The 18,416-nt window shown below is 47.0% G+C and overlaps 1 long non-coding RNA gene across 1 annotated transcript; it reads left to right on the forward strand.

Annotated features, from left to right (window-relative positions):
- The first annotated feature begins 35 nt into the window (after window positions 1–35).
- Window positions 36–3,369, forward strand: LOC130276441 (uncharacterized). Its single transcript, XR_008845120.1, has 3 exons — window positions 36–238; window positions 2,596–2,772; window positions 2,958–3,369. It is a non-coding gene; the product is annotated as an uncharacterized LOC130276441 (long non-coding RNA).
- The last annotated feature ends 15,047 nt before the right edge of the window (window positions 3,370–18,416 follow it).

Below are 18,416 nucleotides of genomic sequence, written 5' to 3' on the forward strand. Positions count from 1 at the left end.
TTGGTTGCTATGGGCAACTGGACAACTTTTCCTCTGCACAAGCTTTGATATATCTCCCCCGATATGCTTGCAGACTATCACAATCTGGAGATGGAGTTGCCAGAAGTCCTCTAAAAATTGTACGGGACTTTCGGCAACTCAGTCTCCAGATCACAATAGTCTGCAATCAAGTGATGGGATCAGAATTGACCCAATATATATATTTATTCATATCCTGCAGCAAAGAGCACCATTAGAGGTACCTTTTTATAGTTGACATGTATTTCATTTGCTGCAATTTCTGCAATTCTCTCCAACAAAATTTTTGTTTACGTTTAGTTTCATACACCATCAGAGAAATAAATTAAAAGGCACTTAAAGGGGTACTCCGCCCCTAGACATCTTATCCCCTATCCAAAGGATAGGGGATAAGATGTCAGATCGCCGCGGTCCCGCTGCTAAGGACCCCCGGGATCCCCGCTGCGGCACCGCGCTATCATTACAGCACTGAGTGAGTTCGCTCTGTGCGTAATGAGGGGTGATACGGGGGACGGAGCAGCGTGACGTCATGGCGCCGCCCCTCGTGACATCACGGCCCGTCCCCTTAATGCAAGTCTATGGGAGGGGGCGTGACGACCGCCACGCCCCCTCCCATAGACTTGTATTGAAAGGGGCGGGCTGTGACATCACGAGGGGCGGAGCCATGACGTAACGATGCTCCGGCCCCTGTACCGCCCATCATTACGTGCAGAGCGAACTCGCTCTGTGCTGTAATGATAGCGCGGTGCCGCAGCGGGGATCCCAGGGGTCCCCAGCAGCGGGACCACGGCGATCTGACATCTTATTTCCTATCCTTTGGATAGGGGATAAGATGTCTAGGGGCGGAATACCCCTTTAAGTGTGTTCTTGGAAGAATCTTGAGCCAACACAAAGCCATAGATTTGGTTCTCTGCTAATGCAGCTGCATTCTCTTGAGCATCTGCATGGTTCTTCTCTGAAGGTTTGCAATGAGGTCCAGATGCTCATTCAGAGGAGGTATAATGGGTTCGCTCTGCACGTAATGATGGGCGGTACAGGGGCCGGAGCATCGTTACGTCACGGCTCCGCCCCTCGTGATGTCACGGCCCGCCCCTTTCAATACAAGTCTATGGGAGGGGGCGTGGCGGTCATCACGCCCCCTCCCATAGACTTGCATTAAGGGGACGGGCCGTGATGTCATGAGGGGCGGCGCCATGACGTCACGCTGCTCCGTCCCCCGTATCGCCCCTCATTACGCACAGAGCGAACTCGCTCAGTGCTGTAATGATAGCGCTGTGCCGCAGCGGGGATCCCGGGGGTCCTTAGCAGCGGGACCACGGCGATCTGACATCTTATCCCCTATCCTTTGGATAGGGGATAAGATGTCTAGGGGCGAAATACCCCTTTAAGTGTGTTCTTGGAAGAATCTTGAGCCAACACAAAGCCATAGATTTGGTTCTCTGCTCATGCAGCTGCATTCTCTTTAGCATCTGCATGGTTCTTCTCTGAAGGTTTGCAATGAGGTCCAGATGCTCATTCACAGGAGGTATAATGGGTATCTCCAACTTTATGTTTAAGCATTCACTATGAATGGGCCAATAAAGCAGGGATTTCCCAGGTATTACACAATAAAAGAGCTCTGCTGCATGTTCCTTCAATTAAGAGCACTTCAGGAACTCAAACATCTCACTACACTAGTCTTTATGGTCTTTCCTCCTCAGAAGACAGGTTTTTGGTGCAGTCTTCAGATCTCTTTGATGCAGTTTGAAATGCCTCTCCATTTCCTTCTGCAATCCTTTCATTATGGTAAACCGTAAAGAAGGAAAGAACCCTAACCTCAGTTAGCTCTACTGTTGAAGTGCCAAGTTCCCTTGTGTCAAGTTGGCTTTTAGGTTTGTCCCAGAAGCTTGCAATAATACCTTAAAGACCTTCTCTGTGATATATTATGGTCAGGCCCGTATTGAGCCTTGTATATCTTTGTTTCTCAACTTTTTTACTGGGTGCACTGCGGATTTAAGTGGGGAATGCAGGTTGGCCTGGGGCAACCAATATTACAATGTATCTTCACTCTCTATGACCGTCCTCTTATGATTACTTAGGATTAATGGTGCTGTTTCCAAGTCCCTAGAGATAGGGAACAGAACACAGCAAGGTTGTTCCTTGTCTCTCTTTTTATATAATGTTATTATGGAGCATTTGCTGTAGGTCATAGATCAGGAGGAGGTGATTTGAGGTGTATAGATATGCCATGGATGGTGTTTTATTATACATTTCCAATCTATTGTGTTCACTTCTAGCCTTGCTCTCTATGATTGAGGAATATAGCAGATTTAGTAATTATAATAATAATAATTATTATAATAATAATAATTATAATAATAATATAAACTACTCTAAGAGTGTTTCCCTGGTCCTGACTAGTGTACTTTACCTCTGCAACTACTTTCCCTTCCCAGCAACATTTGCACACTACAGTAAGGGAAAACAAAAGAGATGATGACATTAACTGTCCCCTCATATATTCATGAGTAGTAATACTATTTCTTGCCATTATATAACTTGTATATTGCATGTTTCAACCATTTTCCCCTTTGCAAGTTTCAGCTCTCCATGAGTGGGTGGGGAATAGCTAGTATGATGTCTCGTATACCCTGCATAAACACAGAAGAAGATGCTACTTTTCAATATCTTTATACACACCCTCACAAGCAGCGGCAGCATAGAGGACAATATAGAGTAGTACTGAGCAGCGTAAGCTGGGAATCAAGGACGGAGGTAAGATATAATACTTGATAAATTGTCTTTGTTTCTCTCTACCTCTGTCTATATCCAAACATTCCCCCGCTAATCCCCCCCCCCTCACCTCTCCATAGACTTCTATATGCAGCTGTAATCTGATACTTCAAAAAGCTGATTCTTCTCGAGATTAACAGTTTTTTTTTTTTTTTTCTTTTTTTTAGTAAATGATGAGTTTACAAGGGTGGGGAAAACAGAAAAGAAGCCTGAAATGTGAAGAAATAACATTTTTTTATGCTAAAATGAATAACACTGTTAGATTGACCTGTGCTGTTGCAAAACTTTTGAAATGACAGTGACCATTTAAACTTTATTAACATAAAATAAACAAAAACTGTGAGTGCTAAAACGGAAAAAGCCAGGCAAGACATGGATTAGGCATGTATGGTCCAAGTGTTATCCAACCACTGTGTGTCTCCAGCTGTTGCAAAACTAAAAACTCCCAAACTACAACTCCCAACCACTGGGCATACTGGGAGTTTTGCAACAGCTGGAGGCAAGCTGGGAAGCACCGATTTAGGTAGAGATACAAACCCATTCATTTGTATCCAGCTGGACATTTTCCAGTTTCTACAAGAGGAAAACAAGACAAAATAATATGAGAATGTTATGTGGTTATTTGTTTTGTCTTATTCTGTGTATTTCATGTTGCTCTGCCCTCCAATGGCTGCTGAGCAGTGACAGCTGGTGATGGGATGGATCACTCAAGCGTATTCTACACTAAAAGGATTGCACGCTTGAATAACAAGTCTATCCTCTTCTAGACTGGAGCATGGGGCATAACCAAAGGTCAACATGTTGTGTTAATGCCGCAGCAAGGCGCCACGTAGCATCTTTTCTTTTCTCTTAAACAAAACCAGTTCAGGTGTCGCCTGTCTGCCCTTCAAATGGCAAGTTCTGAATGTGAGCAACCTTTGTAGCGAAATGTTAACAAATCTCCAGAACAGCAGAGAATATTTATCCTGCAAGCTTCTTACACTGAAACCACTGTCGGTCCAAATGTTAAGGAACTACAAATATCAGCATGCCCTGGCAATCTGTAGAAACTTGTAAAAAAGAGATTATTAGATGTTAGCATAAAACAACTGACTGCAGTCAGCCGATCCTGGGAGTTGTAGTTCCCTAAGAACAGCTCTGCCAAGACCACTGTTGTAATATGACATATAATCTATGCCAGTACAAGTATCTGGCTGTATTTACATGCTGGAACTGGGTGTACAACGGAATAAAGGGCCTTAACACGCAACACAATCTTATAGATTGGTAATCGTTTACTGAGCCTATTTCAAGACTTGACTATTGTGCCAGGAGGGCTAAACAAGCAATGTGGACACCAGGTGGGGGCGGCTTCATTTAACTTTTTTGCACACTCTGTGTACTGTACAGACCCTTAAGAAGCTCCTGTCCTCTACATTGACAGTGATTTATAGCTTTCAGAAGATCTTTCTAACTTTTACATATAAGGACTTGCTTTATCTGTATTAGTTATCTACTTATTTTTGGTTGACATATTCTTGTGTCGACAGACTGGTTATTGAGACTGTTGCTAAAAGATACCCCAGTGTATCTCAAGATACCAGTTGTTTCTTGGAGTGTATAGTAGACATCCCTCTGGACAGCAAAGATAAGCTAGCTTCCATAGATGTGGAATCACTATACACAAGGATACCACATGACCTGGGCACTAATGCCATCCGAGAGTTTCTCATAACAGCAGATACATTTATAACATTTATAGATTTTGTAACTGGGTCATTAGATTTTGTTCTAAAAAACAACTTCTTTCAGTTTGCCATTCAGTGGTACAAACAATGCACTCGCAAAGCAATGGGCATACTTGTCTCGTGCACCTTTGCAAACTTGTATCTCACCCTACTGGACGCAAAAATTATCTACAGTTGGGCAAAAAAGTATTTAGTCAGCCACCAGTTGTGCACGTTGTCCCTCTTAAAAAGATGAGAGAGGCCTGTAATTTTCATCATAGGTACACCTCAACTAGGAAAGACATAATGAGAAAAAAAAATCCATAAAATCCCATTGTCTGATTTTTTAAGAATTTATTTGCAAATTATAGTAGAAAATAAGTATTTGGTAACCTACAAAAAAACAAAATTTCTGGCTTTCACAGACCTGTAACTTCTTCTTTAAGAGTCTCCTCTATCCTCCACTCGTTACCTGTATTAATGGCGCCTGTTTAAACTTGTTATCAGTATAAAAGACACCTGTCCACAATCTCAAACAGTCACACTCCAAACTCCACTATGGCCAAGACCAAAGAGCTGTCGAAGGACACCAGAAACAAAATTGGACTATCGCTTGTGAGGATGCGCTGCTGGATCATTGATGTTTTCCTAAAGTCTGTGTAGTGCTTACTAAAGGCTTCATGATACCTCTTTGCTATATTCACAACTCTATTAATCTGGTCCCGAGGGGTAGTAGCGTTCCCTTCCTGGTTTCTGAGGGACCAGTGCTGGATCAGTCGGGCCTCCAGATGCTCGGTCTCATCATCTCTTGTCTCGAGGAGGTACAACTGAGCCACTGTGGTGTTCTTGGATAAAACAGTGGCTGAATTAGACAAGTTCACTAACCGTACTGATACTCTTCCGTTTGAGACAGAGATGAGACTTCTCACAGCCCGGACTAATGGATGGTCTTCAAGCTGCATGGGTTCCAGCAGTGCCTAATAATCATGGTTCTTGACTCGGAGATGTGCGCGGCACCATATGATAGTCTCTGTGTTGGGTTGCAAGGTCCCCAACCTGATGTCTTGAATTTGTACTCTGCATATCTCGCCTTGTTTGTGAGTACATGGTTACCCAATTGAACGGTTGGCTCCCAGTGTCCATGTCTGGGGACTGGTTGCCCATTACCCGCAATTAAACTGAAATCAACATCATCAGGTTCACACAATAGACTAGCATCCCAATTCTTATAGAAAACACGTTTAGATATTGTAGACACTTGTATCTATTAACGCCTCAAAAAATACACCTTCAACAACAACCCTTACAGGAGGCAACATAAAGTGAGAGTCCTGACTTAGGTCATTCTGGGGTCAGACCTGATGACTGTTTTCTTGAAGGGCGGTCCTCGACCTCAGGGTGAATCCGTTTAAATCCCAGCACTGCATTTTCTAATGGCCGGGCTTGTTACAGTAGGTTCAGAAGGGTCTATTATTCCCAGAATACCTATTGGGTGCAGGAGTACGGTAATTAGGCCTGCGGGATAGCAGGAGCAGAGAGCTGGAGCAGGAGCAGAGAGAGGTCTTCTAGTTGTTTACGGGAGAGTGGAGCAGGCCGAGTGACAGCTTTATTCAGTTGTTCAATGTCCTGCCTAACACTCTGTACACACTGTAAGTCTGGGATCTTGGCTACTGGCAGGGTTGTCTGAACTGGGGCGGGGGCAGGTGATGGTATGGGCCTGGCCATCGCCCCTAGGGGTTCCTTAACAGGTGCAAGGGGAGTACACACATCTTCCAATTCAGTCCCGGACTCAATCACTTGTATAGCCAGTCTTTTGAAGACAGGAAATGACATGTTAGGGTTTTGCACTGCTAACATTCTCAGTTGGGCCTTATCTCATTTGTTATGAGCCCAATCAATAAACCTGTCCATTAACGCTTTATTGCCCTGCTCAGGAGTTATACCATCTAGATTCTGAACAGTCTCTGGGGAATTCTGTAGGGCCACAGCATACGCTTTCAGAGTCTCACCGGGCTTTTGTCGCCATTCATATAGTCAGAGACATACCTCTGATGGAGAATGGGATTCAAATACCTTGTACAGCCCTTCAAAAATCTGCTCTACAGTCACCTTCTCAGAAACTGGCCAGGTGCGGACTTCTAATGTCAGTCCCTGGAGTTGTCTCGTTAACAGTTGCACCTTGGTTAGGAGGAAAAGAGTACATTGTAGGTAGGGAGTACAGGGTTCCCCATGAATACTGGTGGGGTTGCTGGGACACCTGAGTTGTTGGTGGTGGAAGGAGACATGGCGCTGGTCGCCGGAGTAGGTGAATCCCTCGCCACAGGAGGTGGAGGGGCGCTGGTGCCCGGTTTGTTGGTGGTACTTAGTTCAGACATCTGAATTTAATAGGGTCCGCTGTCGCTTTCAGAATGGGATGAGGTGCTGCAGCAGGTTGGGGATTACCCCTGGACTGTGGGAGTGATGATAGCAGACACTCCCCTCTTTTTTACAGGTACTCAGTAACAGGAAACTTGATGACTGGTGATTATGGGCAATAGTGGAATAATAGTGGTAGACGGACACCGGAGGTGCTGCGCAGTACTGCCCTTATTACTGGTGCTTTCAGGTGGCTCTGTGACTTGAAGTTGATGCGTGGTTGCTGGACTAGGCCTCAGGCCTCCTTTCAGATCCACCTCACAGACAGACTTCACTCCTCACCTAACTGTACCTCAGAATGCACAGAACTAAGAGAGAGAGCTGAACTCTGATCTCACTATATATGTGGGTATGTATAGTGGGAAGAAATCCCACTGGCCGGATAAGTCACATGTTCACCACTGCATACTCCCCTTAACAACAAGGTCCTTGACAACAGGTTTCTTAAGGTAGCAAGTGCATAGAAAATACAATACATTGCCCTTATGTAACGTTACATTATTTAGTGCATTATGGAGAGTTCTAAGGAGAGTGGGCCCAAGACGGACATTGAAGCAGCATCTGCCATACAGGATGGGCAGGAGTACAGAAGAACATGTGACTCTGCACTTGATCACCACACTAGCACATGTAAACAACACATAGAAATAACAATGTTGACCCTGTACTAAGATTTACATGTCAACATGTTTTGTGTAGCATTGCAAGTCTATCCTTTTTCCTTCAATAGAGGCCTGCAATACCATAAACAACATATGACTGTAGTGTTAAAATATCATCAGGAGCACAGACCAGCTAGGTATGTATAGTCTATTTTATTATTTTGCACCACTATCAAGCTGTAATTTGATATATATATATATATATATATATATATATATATATATATATATATATATATATATATATCTATCTATCTATCTATCTATCTATCTATCTATCTATCTATATATATATATATATATATATATATAGTTAAAAAAAAGTCAGCAACCAATTGTGCCAGTTATCCCACTTAAAAGATGAGAGAGGCTTGTAATTTTCATCATGGGTATACCTCAACTATGAGAGACATAATGAGAAAAAAAAATATCCATAAAGTCACATTGTCTGATTTTTAAAGATCAATTTGCAAATTATGGTGGAAAATAAGTATTTGGTCACCTACAAACAAGCAAGATTTCTGGCTCTCACAGACCTGTAACTTCTTCTTTAACCCCTTAACGACGCAGGACGTATATTTACGTCCAGCGCCGGCTCCCGCGATATGAAGCGGGATCGCGCCGCGATCCCGCATCATATCACATCGGTCCCGGCGCCCATCAACGGTCGGGACCCGCGGCTAATACCACACATCGCCGATCGCGGCGATGTGCGGTATTAACCCTTTAGAAGCGGCGGTCAAAGCTGACCGCCGCTTCTAAAGTGAAAGTGAAAGTGACCCGGCTGCTCAGTCGGGCTGTTCGGGACCGCCACGGTGAAATCGCGGCATCCCGAACAGCTTGCAGGACACCGGGAGGGCCCTTACCTGCCTCCTCGGTGTCCGATTGGCGAATGACTGCTCCGTGCCTGAGATCCAGGCAGGAGCAGTCAAGCGCCGATAACACTGATCATAGGCGTGTTAATACACGCCTGTTATCTGTGTAAAAGATCAGTGTGTGCAGTGTTATAGGTCCCTATGGGACCTATAACACTGCAAAAAAAAAGTAAAAAAAAAGTGTTAAGGGGCGTGGTTTGGCACGCTGGCTGAAGGTCGCACTATGTGAGAGCTCCTGCCTGGGCCCTGCTTAAGGAGATGATTTAGCTTTAATGGGGAAGAGAAACAAGAATAAAAAGAAGACAGAAGCCACTACTAACTTCGCTGCAGCCTCACAGCGGATCACCTCCTTCTTCTGCCTGCAGTACGGTCCCGCCGCTCCTCCGGAGCCTCTGCGGCCTGTGCCTGCTCGCTCCCGGACGCCATTACCAGCCTCCTCTTCACTAGCAGCTCTGGGGGAGCTGTGCGAAGTAAGTGAACCGGGACCCGTGCGAACCACGAGGAAGGTGTCCCTGTCTGCCGCGGACACCCCTGACCAACGCACAGTGAGTGAAATTGCAGCGGACTTACCCCAGCCTCATTCCCCGACCTGTCAGCCTCTGCTACCGCCATTTCGCCTGGGAGGGTGGACGATTCTCCCACCCACGCCATGTCAGCCTCCCACAGACCTCAAAGCCCCCACTCACCGGCCTACTCTGCCCTAGCCGCCTCTGGAACACAGCCAGCCTCGCAACAGCTGCAGTCCCCTGCCTCAGAGCCCACTACTGCTGCAGCTTCCACCACCATTACAGGGACAGTTACTCCCATAGGGCTTGGGCAACCTTTACAGCCTCAGAGGCACTCTCCACCTCCTCCTCAGCAGCATGTCTCAGATGCACCCAGAAATGGCGACCCCACAGTTGTGCCCTATGGGCCGCCGCTTTATCAGCCTATTCAAGCTCCCTCCACAGAGTGCCAGCCCATGGACTCCGACGGGTCCCTCTCTGATGAGGACTCCTCTGGCCGTGACAGTGCCCCTGACTACTGGGGGGAAAGCCCCCCAGCGAAGAAAAAGCTGTTTAAAACCCCTCAGAAATCTTGCCTGCCTGCAGCAGAACGTACAGACTACTCCTCTTCCGAAGAATCCTGTATCTCTCCCAGAGATCGTGACCCTAACTCTAGCCTTTCTGCCTCTCATTCCCAACCCTCTACCTGTCGGGTCACATCCCAACCATCTCTTGCTGCTGCAGCTTCGATGCTCCCTAATCCGGCGGATGCTGTCCGCACCCTGAAAAATCATCCAGAGTTGCAAGCTCTCTTGGCTCTTCTTCCTACCAAGATGGACCTATTGTCCCTGGCAGAGGACATGAAAAAGGCAAGGAAACAGGACCTAGCCCCTGTTCAGGCTGAAGTATCTCACCTAGTGACACGAGTCACTGACCTGGAGTCATTCCGTTCCTCAATTGCTTCTGAAGTCCACACATTACGGACTGCAACTACGTCCCTCCTGGCTCAGCAGGCCTTGATAGTTGACCATATGGATGACTTAGACAACAGAAACAGGAGGAACAATATCCGAATAAAAGGCCTTCCCGAATCTGTTGCCCCACAAGATCTCTCTCCTGCTCTGCAAAAAGTGTTCAACGGCATCCTACAGAGACCAGCTGACACCCCTGTTGAGTTGGATCGAGCCCATCGAGCTCTTAAAGCTAAGAGCCCCGACCCTTTCAAACCGAGGGACGTAATATGCAGAGTCCACCACTACCTCCTGAAAGAAGACATTATGAGACGCTCCAGACAGATGAAATCCGTGCATTTTCAAGGGACTGAGATCCGCCTTTTCCCAGACTTGTCGCTTCGCACCCTACGCCTGAGAGCCGCCCTGAAACCTCTCCTTACCACACTCCAAAATGCTAAAATGTTATACCGCTGGGGTTATCCATTCTCGCTTGCGGATCGGCATGGCTCCACTGTTGCTACCCTCAGAAGACCCGAAAATCTCCCAGAGTTCTTGGCTGCTTTTAAGCTGCCGAAAATACTGTTGCCGGACTGGGAACTACTCTACTCTCCGGCTACCTTGCCGGCTAGACACTCCATGGAGGTCCGCTCAGCCTTGCGAAGATCAGGTGGGGAGAAGACTCCTACTCCCAAGCCACAGAGAAGAGGACGCACAACCTGACTTCTTACATGACTGTGATGTATTTGCCTTTATTTTAGCCTTTATGTGGCATTGTTTTCTCCCTGTCCTATCTCCTATGGACTACATTTGGTCCTAGATGAAAATTGTCTGCTTTTCTCATTGCTCTTCTTAACTTCATAATGTTGCTCTGCCTGATGACATGTGTTAACAACCCCTTTCTTTCCTGTGCCACTGGTGGTTAATCACCACTCCTGTTGTAAGTAGTCTCCTTAATTTTTCAGCGTTCCCCCTGCTCTGCAGTGGGGAAACTCTATTAATTCACACCCGGCCCTAGGCCGCAGTTACTTCTTTTTTGTTGCTTACCTCCTTCCACAGCAGTGTTACCTGCTGCTGATTTGCCTTCTGCGCTACCTCACTAGACTAGCACTCAGACCGGTTCTGTTTGTGCTTCACTGTGGCCCTTATGGCCTTCCTTTACAGCCCCTATGTACCCGTGCTCTTACGGATGCTTTTTCTCTCTTCTCCCCAGCCCTCGCTTTCTTCTCCTTCTCACTCTTTCCCCTTCCTTCCCCATAGACGGAGACATCTTTCCTTCGAACGACCTCGGTGGGTGATGGCACAGGTGTGGCCCGAGTGGGGCGGTAAGTACTATCCACATCTATACCATTGCTATGGCAGCTGACATTAATGTTGCTACTCTTAACGTCAAAGGTTTCAACACACCTGAGAAACGCGCACAGATCACATACTCTTTTCACAAACAACACATACACATCCTAGCCCTACAAGAGACGCATTTTAAGGAGGGCCACATCCCCCCTCTTCCCTCTAGATACTACCCGACATGGCTCCACAGTCCCAACCCTGAATCCCGAACCAAAGGGGTCTCCCTGGCATTCCATAAATCCCTACCCATCTCTGTATTAGACACGGCCACTGACCCGAATGCCCGCTACCTCTTTGCCAATTGTGACGTCTCGGGCCACCGCCTTACCATAGCCACTATCTATGCTCCTAACCACAACCAAATAGCTTTCCTTGTCAGGACCTTAGACGCCCTGTCCTCCTTTGCGACTGGACACATACTACTATGCGGTGACTTCAACGTCCCCATCTCTCCACTGTTAGACACCTCCTCAGGTCGCTCCCTTATCTCCTACCGCAAACTGAGAGTCCTCCGGACCCGCTTGCATGCCCTACAACTTAGTGACGTGTGGCGGACCTTACATCCTCAAGCGCGTGACTACACTTTCTACTCCCACCCCCGTAACTCTTATAGTAGAATCGATTACGTCTTCTGTTCACACTACCTCCTACCGTCAGTGACACACTCCTCTATAGGATCGATCACCTTCTCTGACCATGCGCCCGTCCAGTTTGCCTTCGCCCTTCCCTCGTTCTCCAAACCCCACTCCACTTGGAAATTGAACGAATCCCTCCTCCTTGATACACTCTACATCCAGGAACTACAGACCACAATCTCTCATTTCCAGACAGACCACGAATCAGACCCTTCCCCACCCCTTATTAAATGGGAGGCGTTGAAATGTGTGCTCCGTGGAGTCCTGGTGAAACATGGGGTGAGGCTGAAGAGGGAGGCGAAGGCCAAACTTACATCCCTGCAACGCGAATTGCACACCTTGGAGTCCCTTCATAAACAATCTCAACAGGAACAGGACCTCCGGGATATTATTAAAGTCCGCCACGAGCTCCTGGCCCTGTTGAACGTGAAACACAGATATTATAGACAGCTAACTTGAAAACTCTTTTACGAATGGGGCAACAAATCTGGCAAGCTGCTTGCGAAAGCCCTCAGGGAGAAGAGATCCTCTCTCTATATCCCTGCAATTCAGGATCCAACAGGATCCCTCGCCCATCTCACACCTGATATCCTTGAGGCTTTCCGCTCATATTACTCAGCTCTCTGTAACCTACCGCCCCCAGGCACATGTTCTCCTACCACCCCCCTTCCTTCGCTACAATCCTACATCGACTCTACCCCCTCCCCAAACTCTCTGATGAGACTATCTCCTCACTGGAGACACGGTTCACATTGGATGAGCTATACTCGACCATATCGTCCTTGCCTGCGGGCAAAAGCACCGGAACAGACGGCTACACCGCCAAGTTCTATAAGCTCCTCAGATGTGAACTGTCCTCTCCTCTCCTTTCTGCCCTCAATTACATCTCCACCTCCTCCCCCCCTCCACCATCCTTTCTGCGTGCCATCATTACGGTGATCCCGAAAGAGGGTAAAGACCCTTCACTGTGCCAGAGCTACCGCCCCATTTCTCTGCTCAATACTGATGCCAAGCTCTTTGCTAAACTCATAGCTAACAGACTGGTGGCCCATATGCCAGCCCTAGTCCACGTTGATCAGGTTGGTTTTATTCGAGGCAGAGAGGCTAGGGATAATACGCTTAGGACCTTCTCTGTTATTCACCATGCTCGTAAACTTAAAATTCCTCTATGCCTTCTCTCACTGGATGCTGAGAAGGCCTTTGATCGCGTGGACTGGGGCTTCCTTGCGGCCACTTTGTCTCAGGTAGGACTTGGTTCACGGATGATGGCACGCATAATTGTTACGCCGAGCGCTCCGGGTCCCTGCTCCTCCCCGGAGCGGCGGTGTTCCTCTATCTGCAGCGCCCCGGTCAGATCCGCTGACCGGGAGCGCTGCACTGACATTGCCGGCGGGGATGCGATTCGCACAGCGGGACGCGCCCACTCACGAATCTCATCCCAAGTCACTTACCCGTCCCGGTCCCCTGCTGTCATGTGCTGGCGCGCGCGGCTCCGCTCTCTAGGGCGCGCACGCGCCAGCTCTCTAAGATTTAAAGGGCCAGTGCACTAATGATTGGTGCCTGGCCCAATCAGCCTAATTAGCTTCCACCTGCTCCCTGGCTATAATACCTCACTTCCCCTGCACTCCCTTGCCGGATCTTGTTGCCTTGTGCCTGTGAAAGCGTTTAGTGTTGTCCAAAGCCTGTGTTTCCAGATCTTCTGCTATCCATATTGACTACGAACCTGGCCGCCTGCCCCGACCTTCTGCTACGTCTGACCTTGCCTCTGCCTAGTCCTTCTGTCCCACGCCTTCTCAGCAGTCAGCGAGGTTGAGCCGTTGCCGGTGGATACGACCTGTTTGCTACCGCCGCAGCAAGACCATCCCGCTTTGCGGCGGGCTCTGGTGAATACCAGTATCATCTTAGAACCGGTCCACCGACACGGTCCACGCCAATCCCTCGCTGACACAGAGGATCCACACCCAGCTAGCCGAATCGTGACAATAATGACTCTTTACTCAGGCCCTCAAGCCCAAATTAGAGTTAACGGCCAGCTATCCTCTCCCCTCGATATTTGTAATGGTACGAGGCAGGGGTGCCCTTTATCCCCGTTGCTATTTGTCCTCTGTATGGAACACCTACTAGTAGCGATTCGGCAGAATCCCGACATTGGAGGTCTCCAAGTACCCTCGCACCATCGCAAATGCTCCGCTTTTGCTGATGACCTTTTATGGTTCCTTTCTTCACCCCTCACCTCGCTCCCTTCAGTGCTCTCCACCATACGCACCTATGCACACTACTCGAACTATAAGGTAAACTCCACCAAAAGTGAGGCCCTTAATGTCTCCCTTCCTCCTGAGGTAGTTCACCACATCCAGGCCAATTTCCCATTCAAATGGTGTTCCATATCCCTACAATACCTTGGTATCCAGGTTCCAAGTGACCCTAAAGACGCCTTTCGTCTTAACTTCCCCCCTTTGCTACACACTATTAAGACTGACTTGACCGGATGGGAGCGAAAGGACTTCTCCTGGTTGGGTAGGGTTAATATTGTGAAGATGAACATCCTTCCTAGACATCTCTATATCTTCTCTTGTGTTCCATCCAACCTCCCTAAATCCTTCTTTGGAGGACTCATTTCGCTCCTATCTGGTTTTATCTGGGCACACGCGAGACTGAGGATGGCCCGGCGCATTTTGACTAGACATAAATCCGACGGAGGGCTGGGTCTCCCCGACTGCCTTTCTTTTACTTCCTAGCAGTGATCCTGACCAGAGTGATGGATTGTCGTGCAGCCCCGACTATTAAACAATGGGTAACGCCGGAGAGCCACACCTCCCCTCTGGACCCTAAAACTCTATTGTGGCTTCCTATGCCATCTCTGGCAACCGCTTTCACCCAAGAGATACCTCCTGTCACCTCTTCAATTGTCTTTGCCCGGCGATGCTATTTGACAGCCACCTCCCTCTTCCCCCCAGATGATCCCTTAACACCAGTTTTCGGAAACCCAGCCTTCCCTCCAGCTCTCTCCTCCACCTCCTTCCTTGGCAGATCTAGATTGGAAGGTGTCTCATTCTGCACCTACTTGGACCACTCTGGCCTGAAGCCGCTTGACGACCTCGTCCCTGATTCCGCCGCCACACCTGGCCAACGCTTCCAATATATACAACTCCAACACTTTTACTCCTCTCGAAGGGCCGACCTTCACTTACATCGCCCCCTTTCCTCGTTTGAGAAGCTATGTGTCTCTACGTCAGGGCCTGGTCGCCCAGTTAGCACTATCTACTCACTTCTCCCTGACTCCCTCGGAATGGAATCCCTTCCCTTCAGAGCAAGCTGGGAGAGGGAGGTGTTGCGTGGGTTCTCGGACGAGGAATGGAATAAGGCTGTTTGTATGTGTCATAAATCCACTATCTCTAGTAAAGCGCAGGAAACAAACTATAACGTTCTGACGAGGTGGTATAGAGTTCCAACACTACTGTCTCGTATGTATTCCGGGGTGCAGGACGTTTGCTGGCGTTGTGGCGGTGGAGGAGGCACGATGTCACACATTTGGTTACACTGCCCCATCCTAGCCCCGTTCTGGTCGACTGTTCGAGAGGTCATACGCAAATTAACTTCTGTATCACTTGACATAGATCCGGCTGCTCTGCTTCTTTCCTTTCTCCCTCAATCTGTCCCAAAATGGCACTCTCGCCTGATCAGTTTTATGCTTCTAGCGGCCAGGTCAGTTATCCCGAGGCTCTGGAAATCCACTACACCCCCGTCTTTCTCTTACTGGGCCCAAGAACTGTCCAAAATACATAGGATGGAGGAGCTTATCGCTGACTACAAAAACCAAGTGACAAAACATCATCGAATCTGGAGCACTTGGACTACGTTTTTGTCGTCCAGTGACTACATAACCTCTTACACGACTCCCTAGCTGTCTCCTTGATTCTCTTGTGCCTTTCTCGAGTGTGTTACCCTGCCCAGCATAGTCAACAAGCCTGCTCCGCGAGGGCCCTGCCCGCGCCTGTCGCCTCCCGAGGTGCGTACACCATCTAACCTGCCCTGTCTCCCTCTATCTAACCCTCCCTCATACTCCCTACTACTCATTTTCTGCCTATCTCTGGCCCTTCCTCCCTTTTTCTCCGTCTCTCCCCTCCTTTTCTTACATCCCCTGTTTCTCATGGGAACTATCAACCTATTCCCACTTTGTTAGCCGCCAATTGCTTCCTCAAGTTCTGACTGGTAGTTTTGACTCCTCAGAGTATGACCTAGTATACACGCACTGCTGATAGTGTTAACCCAAACTTGTCTTACTCAGATATTGATATGTGTTACCCGGTCCCCTCATGAGGAGATTTGCTTACGCCACCTACCAGTGCTCTACTGTTCTTCCTTTTTTGGTCTTTCTGTTTTGGCGACCTAAGCTGACTAAGTATGATAGTCTCTCATTTCCTTTGAGTTTGATTTACATATGTCCAGTGTTCTACCATGCATATTACTGTTACATGATTCCACGGACTTGTTGGATATGTTACTGTTACCCCAACTATGTATGACTTTAATATTTTATAAAATTTACTGTTTAAAAAAAAAAAAGTGTTAATAAAGGTCATTCAACCCCTTCGCTAATAAAAGTTTGAATCACCCCCCTTTTCCCATAAAAAAAAAATAAAACAGTGTAAAAAAAATAAATAAAATAAACATATGTGGTATCACCGCGTGCGTAAATGTCCAAACTATAAAAATATATAATTAATTAAACCGCACGGTCAATGGCGTACGCGCAAAAAAATTCCAAATTCAAAAAAAGCGCATTTTTGGTCACTTTTTATACCATTAAAAAATGAATAAAAAGTGATCAAAAAGTCCGATCAAAACAAAAATCATACCGATAAAAACTTCAGATCACGTCGCAAAAAATGAGTCCTCATACCGCCCTGTACATGGAAAAATAAAAAAGTTATAGGGGTCAGAAGATGACATTTTTAAACATATAAATTTTCCTGCATGTAGTTATGATTTTTTCCAGAAGTGCGACAAAATCAAACCTATATAAGTAGGGTATAATTTTAACCGTATGGACCTACAGAATAATGATAAGGTGTAATTTTTACCGAAATATGCACTGCGTAGAAACGGAAGCCCCCAAAATTTACAAAATGGCGTTTTTTCTTCGACTTTGTCGCACAATGATTTTTTTTTCCGTTTTGCCGTGCATATTTGGGTAAAATGACTAATGTCACTGCAAAGTAGAATTGGCGACGCAAAAAATAAGCCATAATATGGATTTTTAGGTGGAAAATTGAAATGGTTATTATTTTTAAAAGGTAAGGAGGAAAAAACGAAAGTGCAAAAACTGAAAAACCCTGAGTCCTTAAGGGGTTAAGAGTCTCCTCTGTCCTCCACTCTTTACCTGTATTAATGACACCTGTTTGAACTTGATCTCAATATAAAAGACACCTGTCGACAACCTCAAACAGTCACACTCCAAACTTCACTGAGGCAAAGACCAAAGAGCCGTCGAAGGACACCAGAAACAAAATTGTAGACCTGCACCAGGCTGGGAGGACTGAATCTGCAAAAGGCAAGCAGCTTGGTGTGAAGAAATCAACTGTGGGAACAATTATTAGAAAAGTGGACATAAAAGACAACTGATAATCTCCCTCAATCTGGGGCTCCACGCAAGATCTCACCCAGTGGTGTCAAAATAATCACAAGAACGTTGAGCAAAAATTCCTGAACCACAACGGGGGACCTAGTGAATGACCTGCAGAGAGTTGGGACCAAAGTAACAAAGGATACCATCAGTAACACACTACACCGCCAGGGACTCAAATCATGCAGTGCCAGAGGTGTCCCCCTGCTTAAGCCAGTACATGTCTGGGCCCATCTGATGTTTGCTAGAGAGCATTTGGATGATCCAGAAGAGTATTGGGAGAATGTCATATGGTCAGATGAAACCAAAGTAGAACTTTTTGGTAAAAACTCAACTGTTTGAAGGAGAAAGAATGCAGAGTTGCATCCAAAGAACGCCTTACATTCTGTGAAGAATGGGGGTTGAAACATCATGCTTTGGGAGCAGTTTTTCTGCTAAGGGACCAGGACGAATGATCCACATAAAGGAAAGAATGAATGGGGCCATGTATCGTGAGATTTTGAGTGAAAACCTCCTTCCATCAGCAAGGGCATTGAAGAGGAAATGTGGCTGGGTCTTTCAGCATGACAGTTATCCCAAACATACCGCCCGGGCATCAAAGGAGTGGCTTTGTAAGAAGCATTTCAAGGTCCTGGTGTGGCCTAGCCAGTCTCCAGATCTCAACCCCATAGAAAACCTTTGGAGGAAGTTAAAAGTCTGTGTTGCCTAGCGACAACCCCAAAACATCACTGCTCTAGAGGAGATCTCCATGGAGGAATGGGCCAAAATACCAGCAACAGTGTGTGAAAACCTTGTGAACACTTACAGAAAACGTTTGACCTCTGTCATTGCCAACAAAGGGTATATAACAAAGTATTGAGTGTCACGATTCGGCTAGCTGGTTGTGGATCCTCTGTGTCAGCGAGGGATTGGCGTGGACCGT

This window comes from Hyla sarda, chromosome 6, assembly GCF_029499605.1.
Source record: "Hyla sarda isolate aHylSar1 chromosome 6, aHylSar1.hap1, whole genome shotgun sequence".
Lineage (NCBI taxonomy): Eukaryota > Metazoa > Chordata > Amphibia > Anura > Hylidae > Hyla > Hyla sarda.